This window comes from Ptychodera flava, chromosome 1, assembly GCF_041260155.1.
Source record: "Ptychodera flava strain L36383 chromosome 1, AS_Pfla_20210202, whole genome shotgun sequence".
Lineage (NCBI taxonomy): Eukaryota > Metazoa > Hemichordata > Enteropneusta > Ptychoderidae > Ptychodera > Ptychodera flava.
In genome coordinates, this window is record NC_091928.1 from 24,630,183 (window position 1) to 24,645,736 (window position 15,554).

Sequence of the window (15,554 nt, forward strand, 5' to 3'; positions counted from 1 at the left end):
ATGTACATCTCCTGTAATTCACAGTCATCGTCATCCCAACGGTAAAGCTCTTCCATGGAATTCCTATCAATTAGGGATTTGATAGATAAAATAATGTTAAATGCAAGCGCATGCAATTATTTGTCTGAGCATTGACTTTTCCAATGAGTCTGATATCATTCTAATCCAGTGCTGTCACGGATGGTCACCTGGCCATATCTCTGTCTTCCTAGCTGTTGTCAGTCTGTCTTTATGTTTCAGCATAAGTCTGGATACGTTAATGTATTTTTCAGTAGGATTCTTTGACCATTATCTGAACGCGTCTACTTAAAATTGTGTATTTTAGGTTTTTAATATGTTGTCTATGTGTCATTAAAATACTGCATCATTGCATACCTTCTAGTACTGCTGTAGTTAATTGCATGAGTGTGAAAAGATTTGATATTCATGACTGTGACTGACTGTATAGAATGATTTAATGCTTAGAATCTCACCACTGTTGAACCAAACACGGTCCATTTCCGTTCGGTTCGCCTGAGGCAAATCCAAACGGTCGCAAACTCGTACCATCACTACTTTCTACGTAGCTGCTCGTGTAAGCTCTCGCATCGAACCAGAAATTTTCACCCTCTAATGCCGTCGAACAATATAATCTTCCAATCGCTGATGTTTCTCCTCGTCTGTATCTTGTACCAGAGATAAGCCATGGCTTTCACATGTAAGGGCTGCATTATAGGGATCTTTTGGTACCGTGAATGCTTTGAAAATTGGACTAGCTGGAAAGTAAATGATATTCAACTGATGATTGAAATTGACCAAAAAAGGTCCAACATTATTACTCATATTGGCAGACCATTTGGATCATAGCATGTTTTTGGTTTCCCCTTGGGTGTGAGTTTTCCCTTCGACGGTCGACTGTGTTTGCATGCTCATTTGGCAAATGATTATTCTATATGCTAAAAACTTACCTTGGCAGCTTCTTCTATCAGTGCTTAGACGGTAACCATGGTTGCATTTCACAATAGAAGGATCCCGGTGTATTAACGCATTCGTGTTTACAGAACCTTTGATAGACCAAACATTCGTCGATATCTGGGGATAAATGCCAGAGCGCATATTATTCTCAGTTTAAAATGTCAATGACCAACGTAAAGGTTAATACTATATATTATTGCCTGAATACATGGTTTTATGTGCTCTAGAGCAGGTGACAATGTGCCGACGCTGGTAAAATTTAGAGAATTTACTTCAATGTTATGAAAATACACGAAAACATGCCTAGGGTTGATGTGCTTTTCTAGGGTCTGTCTATTTACCGTAAAACACATATTTTATATATTTACTCTAATGATGGAATAAGTAAAGAATAAGTAAAGTTTTCACAGCCTTTGTTTTTTCGAAGAAAGAAAATTTTATTTTACCCAAAGAGATAACCCTGTGATGGCGGCCATTTTGAATTTCAAATATTTGTAAGTATCAGCTAATTTGATTCTCTAGTACCAAACGTTGCATGGTGACCCTTCTTTTTTATTTTAGACCCGAAAGAATATGGTTGAAAGTTTGCTTGAGGAAAATTTTGGCAAAATTTGTCTTTCCTTGACGAGGCGCCAACTACTTGAAACACTAGGTAAGAGCACTCACTCAATGTAGTACACGCCTCGAAAGTTAAAGACTTTAACTTGCGGTCAAACTTTCTTCAATTTGATTATTTTAACCATAATAATTTTCTTTCAAAATCAAGAATAAAAATCGGGGTCACCGTTGAAATTTTGGTACAAGAGAAACAACTTACTGGAGATTTACCGATATCTCAAGTTCAAAATGGCCGCCATCCCTGAGTCTACTCTTATGAGGAACACTGTTATTCCTAGAACCACAATACGGTGAATTCATTACATATAGTTGGAAAAATCTTACAGGCATATGGTCTCTGAGACTTCTTGACTGACATATGTTTATATCATTACATTTTAGTTTTCGTAATAGATATGTATGTACCCTCTCACCATTGAAAACAATAAAAATAAAATTAAATGGAATAAAATAAAATAAAATAAAATAAAATAAAATAAAATAAAATAAAATCGTCAATTTTTGACAAACTAAGACGGTGAAAATTTTTCTTACACCGAGAGCTTTAAAATGAACCACTACAAGTGATGGATCAGAAAATTATGCTAAAGGTTATAGAGTGGGAATACACCGAGGCGCATTCTACTTTAATATATTAGACTTCCAACAGTCGAATTTGGTTGCATCATAAACATTGGAAGAAGCTCTCTCTGCCTAGATGTGAGTGATTTGACGTCTGGTGAACTGAGACCAAAGTCAATCTCACGTACATGAACAGGTAACATACCAACACATTTGCTTTGTTGAAGTTCATAACCCGGACAACAAGGCAACGTTTCAAATTCTGCAGCATTTCCGTCCGAGCAATTCCTTATATCTGAAAAATATAGCATTTGGGTAAGGTAAGATTACAATACGCCAATAATGTCACAAGCAGATTACTTTACAAATTAAAATAGCAGAATACAGAATAGTCTGCAAGATTTAACTGCATTGGCGTGTTTTGTTGACAATCAAGCTCATCCGGGATATCTCAGTCTGAATTTGGAGCATCTTTTTACGACCCAAAAAACGATAAAGCAAACCATAGGGCTCCTTCCTTTGTTATATACTGATGTCAGTGAAAATGCGAGAAGAGCCACCAACAGTTGTAATTCTGGATGCACATGCATCATCAAATAGTTACACACTAATTCAAAACAAAACGTCGTTACCTTGTCCGTAAACTTCGGCTTCGCAAATCGACAGCGGGTCAGGCGACCAGGTAAATCAACACTAACGTATCTTCCAAGCATTCTCCCAGGACAATTGATAAAATCTCGCCTCTGTTGTCGAGGCCAATCGGTTCTCCGCAAATCGGATTCTGTAAATGGTCTTCATCGTTTCCCGCCCTCACAACGGCGCCAATCAAGCGATCGTCTGCAACATAATTTTGTTACAATGGCGATGATCAGACAACTGACCGCGTACTGTTGCGTACAACAAATGATCATCCGCGCTACAATTTTGTTTCGCCGGGGGTCGATCGAACAACCGTTTGGAAAGTATTCTTTAAATGTCATTGATTACAAAACTTTCGCAATGTCTCATTGAAACAAACGTACAAAGTGGTTTTACTTCATCGGCGGCGGCCACTTAAGATCGTTTTCAAAATAATTGTACTTGCTCTGTAAGTTTAACTTCAGTGACCTTTACATGTATAAGTATTTGCTGTTCTTCTCCTCACTTGTAGAATGTTTCGACGACAAATTCGTGTAGAAAGCGTTACTTGCCATTACGTTGCAACACTGAAGATGCTTTATAGTACAGTGTTTATGGTAGTAGGGAAAACAATTACACACACACACACACACACACACACACACACACACACACACACACACACACAACCAAGCATTATTCGAAAGAATGAAAGCTCTTTGCCACATACATAGAAATAGAATGTTTCAGTTAATTATTGCTTTTTTCACGCACTGGCTAATGACAGAACCTTTGCATGGACTCGTCATCGTCATGACACATGTCAATCTAACATACACATGTGATGGGCATTAGGAAAGTTTACGCAACTTACAACAGCAGGTATCGTTTCGATTTACAATGTGTACTCTAATAATTCGGTACGTCATCAGCAGATCAACTTTCCACCAAGGTTCAAAATCCCAGCGTGTGTGTGAGCAGCTCCCTCCCTCGAAGTAGTTACCATCTTGTCACCGTCGAGGGCGCTAGATGCTACACCCCTGGCATCGTGCTCGCTGCTCTGAAACGCCGGTTTCCCAGTCGCTAAATTTTTGTCTTCACCTGCATGATAAAACAACACAAGTTTTTGCGACTCAATTATAGTATTTGCATTATGCCATAATGCAAACTGATTTCCGCTAATGACGAGCTCTCGTTATTGTCTGCTTACCCTGTCGAATAATTCTCACTTTCCTATAAATCTGTTTCTACAAACATCATGAGACGACCGCATCACAGTACAATAAATTACCCACAATTCTCTTTGATTTGTATCATTGAAGGTTACTTTTCTAAGCAGCATCAGAATGATTGATAAATATTATCTAGTAAAAGCATTTTAGTGAAAGTTTCCAAATAGCCATTAAACAACTATAAGAGTCACATTCTGTAGATACTTACACTCGTGGCCACTTTAGTGTTGATCAAGGCTACTTGATACAGACAGAAATTCTGTTGGTACAAAGGCAAAACTAGCTCTGCCTGGGGTTGTAAATGAGAGTTTACGATTGGCACCCTGTGTTCAAGATTAAGATACAATGTAACATTACCATGCACTGGTCCATGTACAAGTCTTGTTTATTTCAATTTCCCCAGACACACTGTCTGCATGGGACATACAATTTTACTTGATGCTATAGCAGTGAGCTCATAAAAGTGTGTTGCCTCAATAAATTAATTATCGCGTAGAGGCTTTAATGAATGGAAGTGGTATCTTATGTCTCAATTTTTAACACAGGGTGCCAATCGTTAGCTCTCATTTACAACCCTTGGCAGGGTCTGTTTTGTCTTTATACAAGCAGAATTTCTGTCTGTATCAAGTAGCCTTGATAAACACCGAAGTGGCCACGGGTGTAAAATGTAATGACGAACTGAAGGGGTCATTCTCTTATCTGAGAAAACGTACAATTTAAATTTCTTTTGTCATTTCCATTGGAAAAAATCAATATCCTTTTATTTCATAAAACAGGTGCAACTAGTCTCCGCACTTTCCATCACATTACTCTGTACGGCTGAAGACACAATTAGTGGAATTTTTTACAAAAATGCTATCTCCTCTGTCAATCATGCATAATATTCAAAATCATTTAAAATGAGAATTGGGAAGAATGATGTCCTTAAAAGTACAGAACGTTTTCTGAATTTTTACAACTAGTCTATTTGTCCAAACATGGGAGACATGGTAGACCACTGAAGAATCTCCAAGGATTAAAATCGTAATGAATTATGGGAAATCCACAGTACTGTGGTATGTCCGTTTGAAGACAAAAGTGACGCAAAAATCCGGTAAAGCCTCAGGGAGCGTGGCAGGGGTCTTTTTAGCTTCCGTACTAACATATGTTAGTCAAGGCGTAAAAGAGGAATGTGTTGCCATTAACAAACCCTCCAAAAATAAGGTATCTCGGTCTGGATTATTTTTGCATTTTTTATTTTATTCAAACGTGATGCATCAAAAACAACTAAATTCGACGTGTGAGAAAAAAACGTTTAAACGTCGTAAGGTTTCAAATAGGGTAGGTCGGGTTACCGGAAACACATCATTTTTTTATTTTGCCAAATGATGGGCCCTTATCAATCTTCAGTCTCTCTGCGTGTCTCAATATAAACTGAATCTCCGTAGGCAATAATGGCTAATCTGATCAAAATCAATCGTAGTATACAGACAAAGACTCAAAATCGTTCTTTTGAGGTGAGTTTGGCCGGCATCATTATTCAGCCTAATTTGCACAATTAATTTTTCGAAATCAGACTTCCCTATGGCCGAGGTCAGATGAATCTTGATACAGGCGTTGATTGTAGTGACATGATAGAAGGACAGAGTCATGGATACAGCTGTGTCCGACGTGTTGGTTAAATGCTAATTTGCATATTGCGATGCTAATTTGCATATTTGCAGCTTGAGTTGTGTATTAAGAACAAGCAGGCCGATTATCACATTGAAATCTACGCGTGTTCTACTTTGGAATTATTCATAGCGAGTTGTGGGCATCTAACTCATTTCGCAAATCATGCTGCTTTGGCGTCTATATTCTAGGCATCTCAGGTGAGCTATCAGAAATGAAAAGTAAGTTTTAATGATAGTCCTTGATAATTTACAACAGTGCTTCACTGTACCTGATCAATCAACTTCTTCCTCCCCAAGCTCACAGTCTTGTGTTGTATTACAGCGCCCCTCATCTGAAATGCAGGCTCCACTCTAGCATAAGTATTGATTTGGAGTACAAATATCATCTAAAGGGAAAAGTCCGAGAAAAATTAGAAGGGGTGTGTATAATGAAACGAGACCAATATTCGGAGTCAAAAAGACGAAAAAAGAGAAAAAACCGTAAGATGAAACATATTTGAAAGGAGAACGCTGTTTATTACCTTTTCATATAATATTGTCCCTTCGTTTGAAAGAAATGTTGAAGTTGCAATAATTAATCAAACCGAACAAGTATGGGAGTGACATGTCTCGCGTTATGTCTGATAAAAGTAGGTTATATATCATAAACTTACCAGTATTTAAGTATTTAAATATTCTAACAATTTGAATCCTGTCTCTGTTATATCGCTGCCCTTACTCTTTACAAACATAAATTTTGTAGGTTATAGCCTAGGAGATATTAGAGATTTCCGTCGTTTGGAAAAGTGAATGACGCCAAAAAGGAATGGGAATGACAAGTCTTGCGGTATGCCTGGCAAAAGTGGGTTATAGAAGGCTCTTGAGGGCTAATTTCGTGTTAAAATGATATCGCCGCTCTGAGGCTACAACAACGACATCAGTACATGTCAGTCATTTGTAGCAAAAGCACGGGGACATCGTGTACTTTTCATGTTAGAGGTATGCAAACATCATTTTGTACAAGGTACATCTCATCACCTTGGCAACTATCCTCGTCATCACCGTCAAGACAGTCCATCTCACCATCACATTTCCAATACTCGGGTATACACTGGCCATCGTCGCAGTGGTACGAATCTTCAGCACAAATGATACTGTAAAGTAAGATAAAAGTAACTATCATCTCTGTAAAAGCGAGAAAACCTTCTCAGAAATTTCTTCAAGAGTTTTGTCATGGCTTCTAATCAATCGTTTTTTCGCAATATCTGAGAATCTTTGCTGGTAAGGTATTTCTATTCTAAAAGTTGAAAAAGAACAAATATTATGCAGTGTATCCTCAGGGTAGCCACTCTCACCCATGTCCATAATCTTATCGAAAATTCTAGACGTACACACATTCATCACTTCACTACTTTGTGCGTTAACAATTTATTTTAATGACATATTTCCGACCCAAGGCACAAAATCTAGTGATACCTATTTAGGTAGACATACCTTCACATAGTTCTTCGTCTTCACCGGTTGGACAGTCGTGTTCATCGTCACACACCCAGAAATTAGGTATACAAGACAAATCTTCGCAAGCAAATCGCTCTTTGCCACAAACTTTGCAAAAAAAGGGTGAACGAGAAATGTAACCATTTCAAAGCGATACCCTTCGCATCATTTATTGACAGCTAGTGATATTCTGAGTAAAATTTTGATCTGCCGCCAGGTATATATTGTGCATTCAACGTAAATATCTAGCATAGGTAGTATGTAATATGGATCTTTGACAGTGTGTATTTATCTTGACATATGTCAGTGTCGCTTCGAGTCTCTTTATCGGTTTGTCAATCAGTTTGTCAGCCTGTCTATCGGTCTTCTATCTGTCTCTCGTGATCTTTGTCTCTCCGTCTTCGTGTCTGCCTATCTGCATTTCTGTCTGTCTCATGTGTCTCACTCTCTCTCTCTCTCTCTCTGCTCTGTCTCTCTCTCTCTCTCTCTCTCTCTCTCTCTGCTCTGCTCTCTCTCTCTCTGCTCTGCCTCTCTCTCTCTCTCTCTCTCTCTCTCTCACAGAATAAGGGAGATCTTTATTTTCACGTCTGTGTCGAAATCCTACCTCCACACAAAGCTTCGCCCTCGTCGTCTGCACAGTCCCAACCAGTAATCACATATCCATCGATTCGGTATGCAAAGACCGTCAGAACACGGATACTCGTTCACAACACAAACTGAAATGTTGCATTTCATAAAACAGGATATTATGTATGCATTTATTGTTTAGCCTTTTCGCCCCATTTCAATTGGGAAGTCCCACATAGCAATCCAAAACAAATGGATTGGACCAAACCATTGCAGAGGTAGGGTTGAAAAAAGCAAATCTGATAAATCAAAGGAATAGATTGGGGGCACTTTTTCAGCTTTTTCATGAATTTTGTTTCAGGTTAAAAGTTGTTCATGTGTTTTCGATTGGAACTAGCTAAAATACTGAACACAGTATACACAAATTAAACTTTACTTGCAACAGGATGACATTAAAACATTCAGTGAAACATTTTTGCGGTATGTGCCAAAATATCGAGTTCAATAAAACTCTCAACTTGCTAGCTTAAAGGGAAACCTAAGTCCAGCGACATTGACCGTTTATCCCTTCCAAAATCACCCTTGAATAAAGGCAACTCAAATTTGCAACATAATTGCACGCGCCGACGACTACGGAGCGACGAAAGAGACATTGAAGTAGACGACATTTATGAAAGTGAGCTCTGAATCCCATGGGCGCGAAAGGGCTCATGGGAGGAGCGTGCGTGACGTCATCGGTGATACACGAACATTGTGTGACCGCTTTACCAAAGCATTGGAGTCTATGACTGCAGCAGTGCAGTTCTGCACGTTACGACTCTTTAATGCTCTGTAGCATAAAAAATGATTAACTGTTGTTCAGTTGAGTGCAAAAATCACTCAAGGAAGAACAAACGGAGTCAGCTTTTGATCGTCGTCCCACGGAACACCTTTTTCGAAAACAGAAAGTTGGACGAGTTTTAAAATCTGTAAAAGATACAAAGTTATCTTCTACTTCTTTCAGATGATGATTGTTTTTTAAGGGATTTCGGGATTCTGATACCGATACAAGACGATACTACACAATGCGGTACTATTCTTGACATGCTGAGTCTGCCTACTATCGCCGGTTTTAACCAGATAAATGTTAATATTGGCGATTTCGCGACTTTAAAATCCGAAAGACGAAACTACACAAAACGTCTCTCGTCTCGACACCCCGGATCTGAGAAATGGCCCTTATATACTCGATAAATATAGGCAATTTCGTGACTATACCTGGTAATATTGATATTACAAGATACTGGAATGACTTCTTGCCTATTCTCGACCGCGGAGAGACGTCAGTAGGTGAAACGCATACGAGCGAGGTGAATGAGAGATCAGACGATACAGAAGAGCGAATGATACAGAAATTGTGTGGAAAAAAGCAGAACTAAAAGTTATGTCATTTATGTATATTGAAACTTTGAATATTTCTTTGGTGGTTGAAAAATTCGAACTTCCAACGGCGCTGTGACGCAAAAATGACGTAAGAATCCGCAAGTACCCGGATGGCCCGCGGTCGAGAATGATGTGTCTCGATCGGCACGCCGGGTCTGAGAAATCGCCGATATTATATTTACCCAATAAATATCAATTGCGACGAGACTCCTAGGCTAATATCGATACCAGACGATACTAGATTTACGTGCACTGTGTGGTGTCGGCACGCCGGGTCTGCGAAATCACGGATATTTATCCATAAATATCGGCGACTTTAGGACATTAACTCTGATACTAGACGATACTTAGTCAAATTGTGGGTAAATATCCGATGTATATCGGAGATTTCACCACGTTACTAACAGATCTGACCACCCGACCACCTCTGTCCGACTGTTATTTCATAGCATCTGTGGCCGGTAGTCAAGAATACTGTATGTTTACATAATTATATTTATTCATGCACGAAATACATTTTTTACATGTAAAGCATTTTTTTTCATTAAATTTCCACACGAACTTTCATACACTACAATCGGAACTTCGTCGAAAGGGCCGATCGGATATCACAGTGAGTTTTGGAGCGCCTTGCACGAATTACATTTATATTCTTTACATGTAATACATTTTTACTTGGCGATCGGGACTTGAACAGAGGACATATCGGACATCATCGAGAGTTTTGGCTGGTCTTGCATGAAATACATTCTTTACAACAATATAGACAATACTATTTTTTAAATAGCGGGCAAATATCCATTATATCGGAGATTTCATCACTTTGTAGATCTGAGTAAGCCCGACTTCCTAAGTTCGACACCAACTTCGAAAAATAGATGACACTATACATTTGTCAAATTGCGAATAAATATTTTCGATATATATTGAAGATTTCGCAACCTTAAAGATCTGGCCAAGCTCGACTTACGTATCATTCACGAACCAAAAATTAATTTTAGCGACTGATACAGAAAACTCTGTTTTAGAAACGTAGCGTTGAAGGATCGCAGAGTCACTCAGTGTCTCCAATCCAGTTCGGGGTCTGTACAAGCACAGTCACTCCCTCCGCGGAATTATGAACGATTTGTGCAAATGCTTTCCCATTATTAAATATCTTGGTTCAAATTAGTATGGTTTGATTTCAGTCAGGGAAAAGTAATACTCGATATCAGAAATATCGCTGTCCGAACTCTCCATAGTCGTCTTACGAACACGCTGAACTGTTCACGGTACTCCTCCAGCTGCAAGCTACAATCGTCTGTATCGCCGATGACGTCACGCACGCTTCTCCCATGAGCCCTTCGCGCCCATGGGATTCCGAGCTCATTTTCATAAATGTTGTCTACTTCAACTTCTCTTTTCGTCGCGCCGTAGTCGTCAGCGCGTGCAATTATGTTGAAAATTTGAGCTGCATTTTATTCAAGGGTGATTTTGAAAGGGATAAACGGTCAATGTCGCTGGACTTAGGTTTCCCTTTAAGGTAGTATGCACCTCGAAAGTGAAAGACATAACTTTCACTCAAACTTTCCTCGACGAATCTTTCAACCATTCTCTTTCAAAATCATCGTCAAGAATTAATAATTAGAGGGGGGGGGTGCAAATTTTGGTACCAGGAAAATAATTTACTAAAGATTTGCCGATATTTAAAATTCAAAATTTACGCAATGTCCGAACTAACTTGATGGAGAAAAATAAACACAATTAGATCTCGGAAGATAAAGACGCTAAAAATGTAGAGCCAATGTGCAGCATCTAAGAAGCTAATATCCAATTGGGTAGCTGAATCTTACCCTTATAATTAAAACAATACAAATAGAATCCCTAAGTCGCTATGAATAGTGACAATTGACCAATCAGAGATAATTTTATTAGCACGGTGCACATCAGCAGAAAATGTATCTCACACCAAGAGCTTTAAAATAAGCCCTACAAGTGGTATATCTGAAAAGAATTGAAAGTTTAAGAGTCCGAATATCTGTCCCCGGGGCGCATTTTAACTTTACTTTACTGTACTTAGTGTACACTGTAGGCCTATGTAGTTTGGATCTCATGCAAGCTTTTGTAATGAGTTCGATTCTTGATTGATGCTGCCTTCTCGACATACAAGGTTAGCGGCTGTCCCATACGTCATGGCAATGTTTGAATGTCGTAAGAAATGAAATCGGAATGGGTGGAAGTCATTTTGTTTGGAGGTCACGAAACAAACTAATCTGTTCACATTCAGCTAGGGGGCAGAGGATGACCTTTTGGTAGCTGTTTATCGCCGTCATTGTGTACACTGGATGACTGCATAACGCTAAGCACTTTAATTCTAGAGCACTTCTCCACCGAAGAGTTGTGGGCTATAAGTGTCTTTACCGAAGATAGAAACATTATTATCGCCAGACTTCTATAAATACACGAGGAAATGTGCGAAAGTCTTCAAACCTGGTCGGCATGTCGCGCCGTCGGACTGCAGTAGATATCCATCAAAACAGGCACAGTAGAAGGATCCGGGAGTGTTATAACAGTGGTGGTGACAGACAGTGGTGTCATTTTCAGCCTCACATTCGTCCGTATCTGATATTATAATAAACGATATTTAATTGTTGAAATTTAAAGCGCAAGCAAGAACAAATCATGTCACGAGGTTAGGGTTAATCCAAATGTCAAAATTCGTTTTCTGAATATTCCTATTGAAGAAAACGTAGATGTGCAAGTGTACATATCGTTTCTAAAATTATAAAAGAAGAAATCTTGTCACCAATTTATGTGGCGACAGGGGTTCAATAGTAAACACACACGTTCAACACTCACGTTTGTTTTTACCAAAAATGAACATCGGGGTTAATATTACGACATTTCAACGAATTCAACGGAATATAATGAGCTACCCTTATGTCTAAGAAATCTTCAAGCCAGAATAATACAAAAGCTCCTGCTTCTTGAGAATGGGGTAAATTTGGGATTGGTGGGTTGCTAATGGCTGTTATTTTAACGGCGTCATAAAGCGCCAATGGTAACGGCTGAATTGCGGATAATTACGTTTTTTAGCAAAATTTCTTGGGTTGCAACAAAGTGACATGATTTATCAAGGTCATATATAAAAATATCCTACCACTACATCAGAGCTGCATAACGCCAAATGACACAATGTTACAGCGCCGTTGTGACAGTTTAGTTGCTGTACATATTTTTGTGCCACGTTGGCCTACCCCGTCCCTTTCATGAATGAGACTTGTACGGAAGTGTCGTAGAAGGCCAGGTAGTGCAGTCTTGACCTTGAATTCAACTTGAAAATTGAAACACTTCCGAATCGTGAAATCGACGCGGGAGTTCAGACAAAGATAGAGTCATCAATCCCGAACATGGAAATAAAGGCAAACAAACGTTCAATCGTCGATACCTTCGCACTGAGTTCCGTTCCCTACGGGGATGTATCCTTCCAGGCAACTACAAACGGCTTCACCACTTAGACCAATCTGGCAAATCTGTTCACACGAATTTGGTTCGGTGCAGTTTTCTCCCTGTAAGGAAATTTATGAGAGAGACAGACAGAGACAGAGACAGAGACAGAGACAGATAAATTTCTCCTTACCACTTGTGCTGGTTTACCTTAAGGAAACAATTTTAAATTTACCGTCTTATTTTTTTCGAAATTCGAAAACCGTATTTGTCCCTATAGACTTAACACAGAATAATGGCCTTGTTAAATTTACATGTAAAATATCGGGTACATGTACATTCGGGTAGATTGTTTCTCTAGTACCAAATTTTGTTTCGTGGAGCGTACAATATTAGCGTGTATCAATATATCTGAGGCTTACGTACCACAGATCGGGATTAAAATATGACATTCGCACATTACATACACATTGTCTTTATTATACAATTCCTTTTTGCATGGTAACAATAAGACGGGCGTTTGTCGACAAAATGCCAATTAGATGATTTAACGCCCAGGGCATTAACGTTTGTTAAAAACCACACATTTAAGAAGACCAAGTTTTCTTATTCATGTAGATCGTTTTGACTAAACCAAGTCCTCAAATATGAGATTTCTGGCATTATCTCATACGGAAAAAATGGCTATTTTATCCTTACTGTACACGATAATTGTTGCCTTATCTGCGAAAAGTTTACCACCATCAACAATGTACATCTAAACATACTAACATACCACTACCATTTCTGCAATAATTGCAGTATCACTAGGAAGGTTTCTCGCGTGTAATTTAGCACCCAAAAAAAATAACCAACAAACCAACCAACAAAACAAAGAACGAAAACAAACAAATAAACAAACGAAATAGATAAATGAACTTGAGAGATATGGATCTCTTGGCCTAATTACATGAATTAAGTCGATCGTAGACATGCAGACTTTTCATTTTGCTGGAGAAACAAACAAACAAACAAACAAACAAACAACAAACAAACAAACAAAATAAAGAAATGAAAGGTCACAAAAGCCAAGTTTGAAGTTATACAATTTACAAACATATTACCTTGGCAACGGAAATAGCCATAAAGAAGATGAAATACAAGATGTATGACACATTTTGGTTCATCGTTGTTCTCCGTCTAAATTTTGTCTCTTGAAAAAAGTGAAAGGAAAGTAAAAAGGTTATAAAAGAGAAACGGTTAATAGTAACGATAATCTTGTTCAGGACATCATAAGCTGCATTCTTATCAAAAACAGCCATGAATGATATGAGCTGGCCGTCTTTGTTAGCTTATGAACACGGAGGTCGAAACTTAAATTACACCGTATGCTACTTTTCATACAGCTGACATTGCGCTCAGCATGCTGTTTTCTTGCCGAGGGTTTTGAAAACAATTACAGTTAAAGTACATACCTATATGATATGATACCTATATGAGACGATATGAGACGGACAGTTTTAGAGGAAAATGCTCCTCGATTAATTGTGAAAGACCTGTCTCTCTCTCCCTGATACCGATGAATTTTGTCAAGTTCTGTAAGTTTCAACACAAGTTAGACAAAGCTCTTCACAAAATAAGACGAGATATCATGCACGCCCGCACAGTAACGCATGCATCTTTACCTGTGTAACAAAACCTACTAAGAACTGTTTTGTATTGTGTATGGCTGATTTTAATAATATTGCGCTCTCCTCCGCTGATTTCTGATATCGGGTTGACAGTAATCGGATCGTTACTCGACAGCTTTTTCTGCTGATGTTATTAACTGCCTAAGTATCATGTCAGCTGACAAATGTGAGTTGTCACCTCGCGTATCTGATGTCTGTCCAATACCAGTGTAATTGAGTGACTGCGGTACAGCAACTCGATTGTTAAACGGATGATGCGATTAGAAATTTTGTATTAGAAACCGTGAAGTAAATGTAAAATGAAACGTTTGGATAACAAACTTTGGGGTGAAAGGGCATTTTGGAAGTGTTTCAAAAATATAAAATAGTGCGCAGTCATCGAACGTAGATGAATGTGCTCGCAATGACGAAATCGGATAGACAAGCCTACTACCAGTAACTTTGCGCCTGTATTTTGTTTCAGTAAAAGTATTACTGATTTGTATGTTTACGAACAGTTTTCTTTCTTCATGCTAAAGTTACGCTCATACTGATATTTGTGTGTCTCTTGAGTTCAAGAAGCGTTAGCGAGCAGTTTGCTTCGTTATTTAGGCGCGTATAAGTGTACGTGTAATTATATCGCCATTACATACGCAATCACAGTCCTTGCATTATAATAATGCTGATATTAAGTACGACTATTTTTTGCAATATTAAATGTAGATACACTGTTAAAACAACAGATATTGCACAGGGCAAGAAATCAGTCGGAATGCGACCCGAAATGCGACTGTCGAAAAATTATCGACTTGGTATGTCACTGTAAAGAGAAAACCAATGTAAGACAGGTCTTATCGTATGAAATACAAAGAACATGAAAATGTACGGTTGTTGTGTTATCATTTTTGTATTTCTGCACGTTACAAAAAGACCTTCTGATTTAGCCGCGAAACGTAAAGGGCGGAATCCATAATAAACAGTGTGTTCTAAAAATATCGATCAATTTTCAACCCATCCTGGACAGTGTTCATTAATTTAGAGCGTTCTTAATGTGCTGTTCAGAAAGTGATCGTGGAGAGAGCTACAATGCTCAACATTATTGCCGGTTCTTTGTGGCTAGTACGAACGGTTGACCACCTCGTCTTAACTAATTGCCCATCACCTCATTACACACCTTTTCATTTGCAGCGCAAAGTAAAAGTTGAATTTACGATGCCAAAAGAAACATAGCAAATAAACAAACAAACAATCAATCAATAAAACAGAAACGAACACAAACAAAAGCAAAAGCGCTGCATAATATTAGTATGCAATAACTCTGAAAAGCAATATCAATCTCCTTACGAGCGTCATTATAATTTTAACGATGCCCCGACGAA

At 38.5% G+C, this 15,554-nt stretch overlaps 4 long non-coding RNA genes across 4 annotated transcripts in view; all 4 read right to left on the reverse strand.

Moving 5' to 3' along the window:
• Positions 1 to 993, reverse strand: part of LOC139135089 (uncharacterized) — a 1,012-nt gene extending 19 nt beyond the window's left edge. The window contains exons 1-3 of the long non-coding RNA XR_011552933.1: positions 948 to 993; positions 474 to 755; positions 1 to 63 (exon numbers count right to left, since the gene is read on the reverse strand). The exon at positions 1 to 63 is cut by the window's left edge and continues 19 nt beyond it. This is a non-coding gene — a long non-coding RNA (uncharacterized lncRNA). The remainder of the gene's footprint in view (positions 64 to 473; positions 756 to 947) is intronic.
• LOC139135202 (uncharacterized) overlaps positions 1 to 8,215 on the reverse strand; it is a 346,824-nt gene extending 338,609 nt beyond the window's left edge. The window contains exons 1-2 of the long non-coding RNA XR_011552955.1: positions 7,716 to 8,215; positions 7,109 to 7,219 (exon numbers count right to left, since the gene is read on the reverse strand). This is a non-coding gene — a long non-coding RNA (uncharacterized lncRNA). The remainder of the gene's footprint in view (positions 1 to 7,108; positions 7,220 to 7,715) is intronic.
• On the reverse strand, positions 996 to 3,849 carry LOC139135143 (uncharacterized). Its single transcript, XR_011552940.1, has 4 exons — positions 3,626 to 3,849; positions 2,766 to 2,970; positions 2,339 to 2,428; positions 996 to 1,071 (listed from the first exon to the last, which is right to left on the reverse strand). It is a non-coding gene; the product is annotated as an uncharacterized lncRNA (long non-coding RNA).
• Positions 8,216 to 12,525: 4,310 nt separating the features above from the next.
• LOC139135256 (uncharacterized) overlaps positions 12,526 to 15,554 on the reverse strand; it is a 69,476-nt gene continuing 66,447 nt past the window's right edge. Inside the window, exons 2-3 of the long non-coding RNA XR_011552961.1 lie at positions 13,630 to 13,718; positions 12,526 to 12,648 (exon numbers count right to left, since the gene is read on the reverse strand). This is a non-coding gene — a long non-coding RNA (uncharacterized lncRNA). The remainder of the gene's footprint in view (positions 12,649 to 13,629; positions 13,719 to 15,554) is intronic.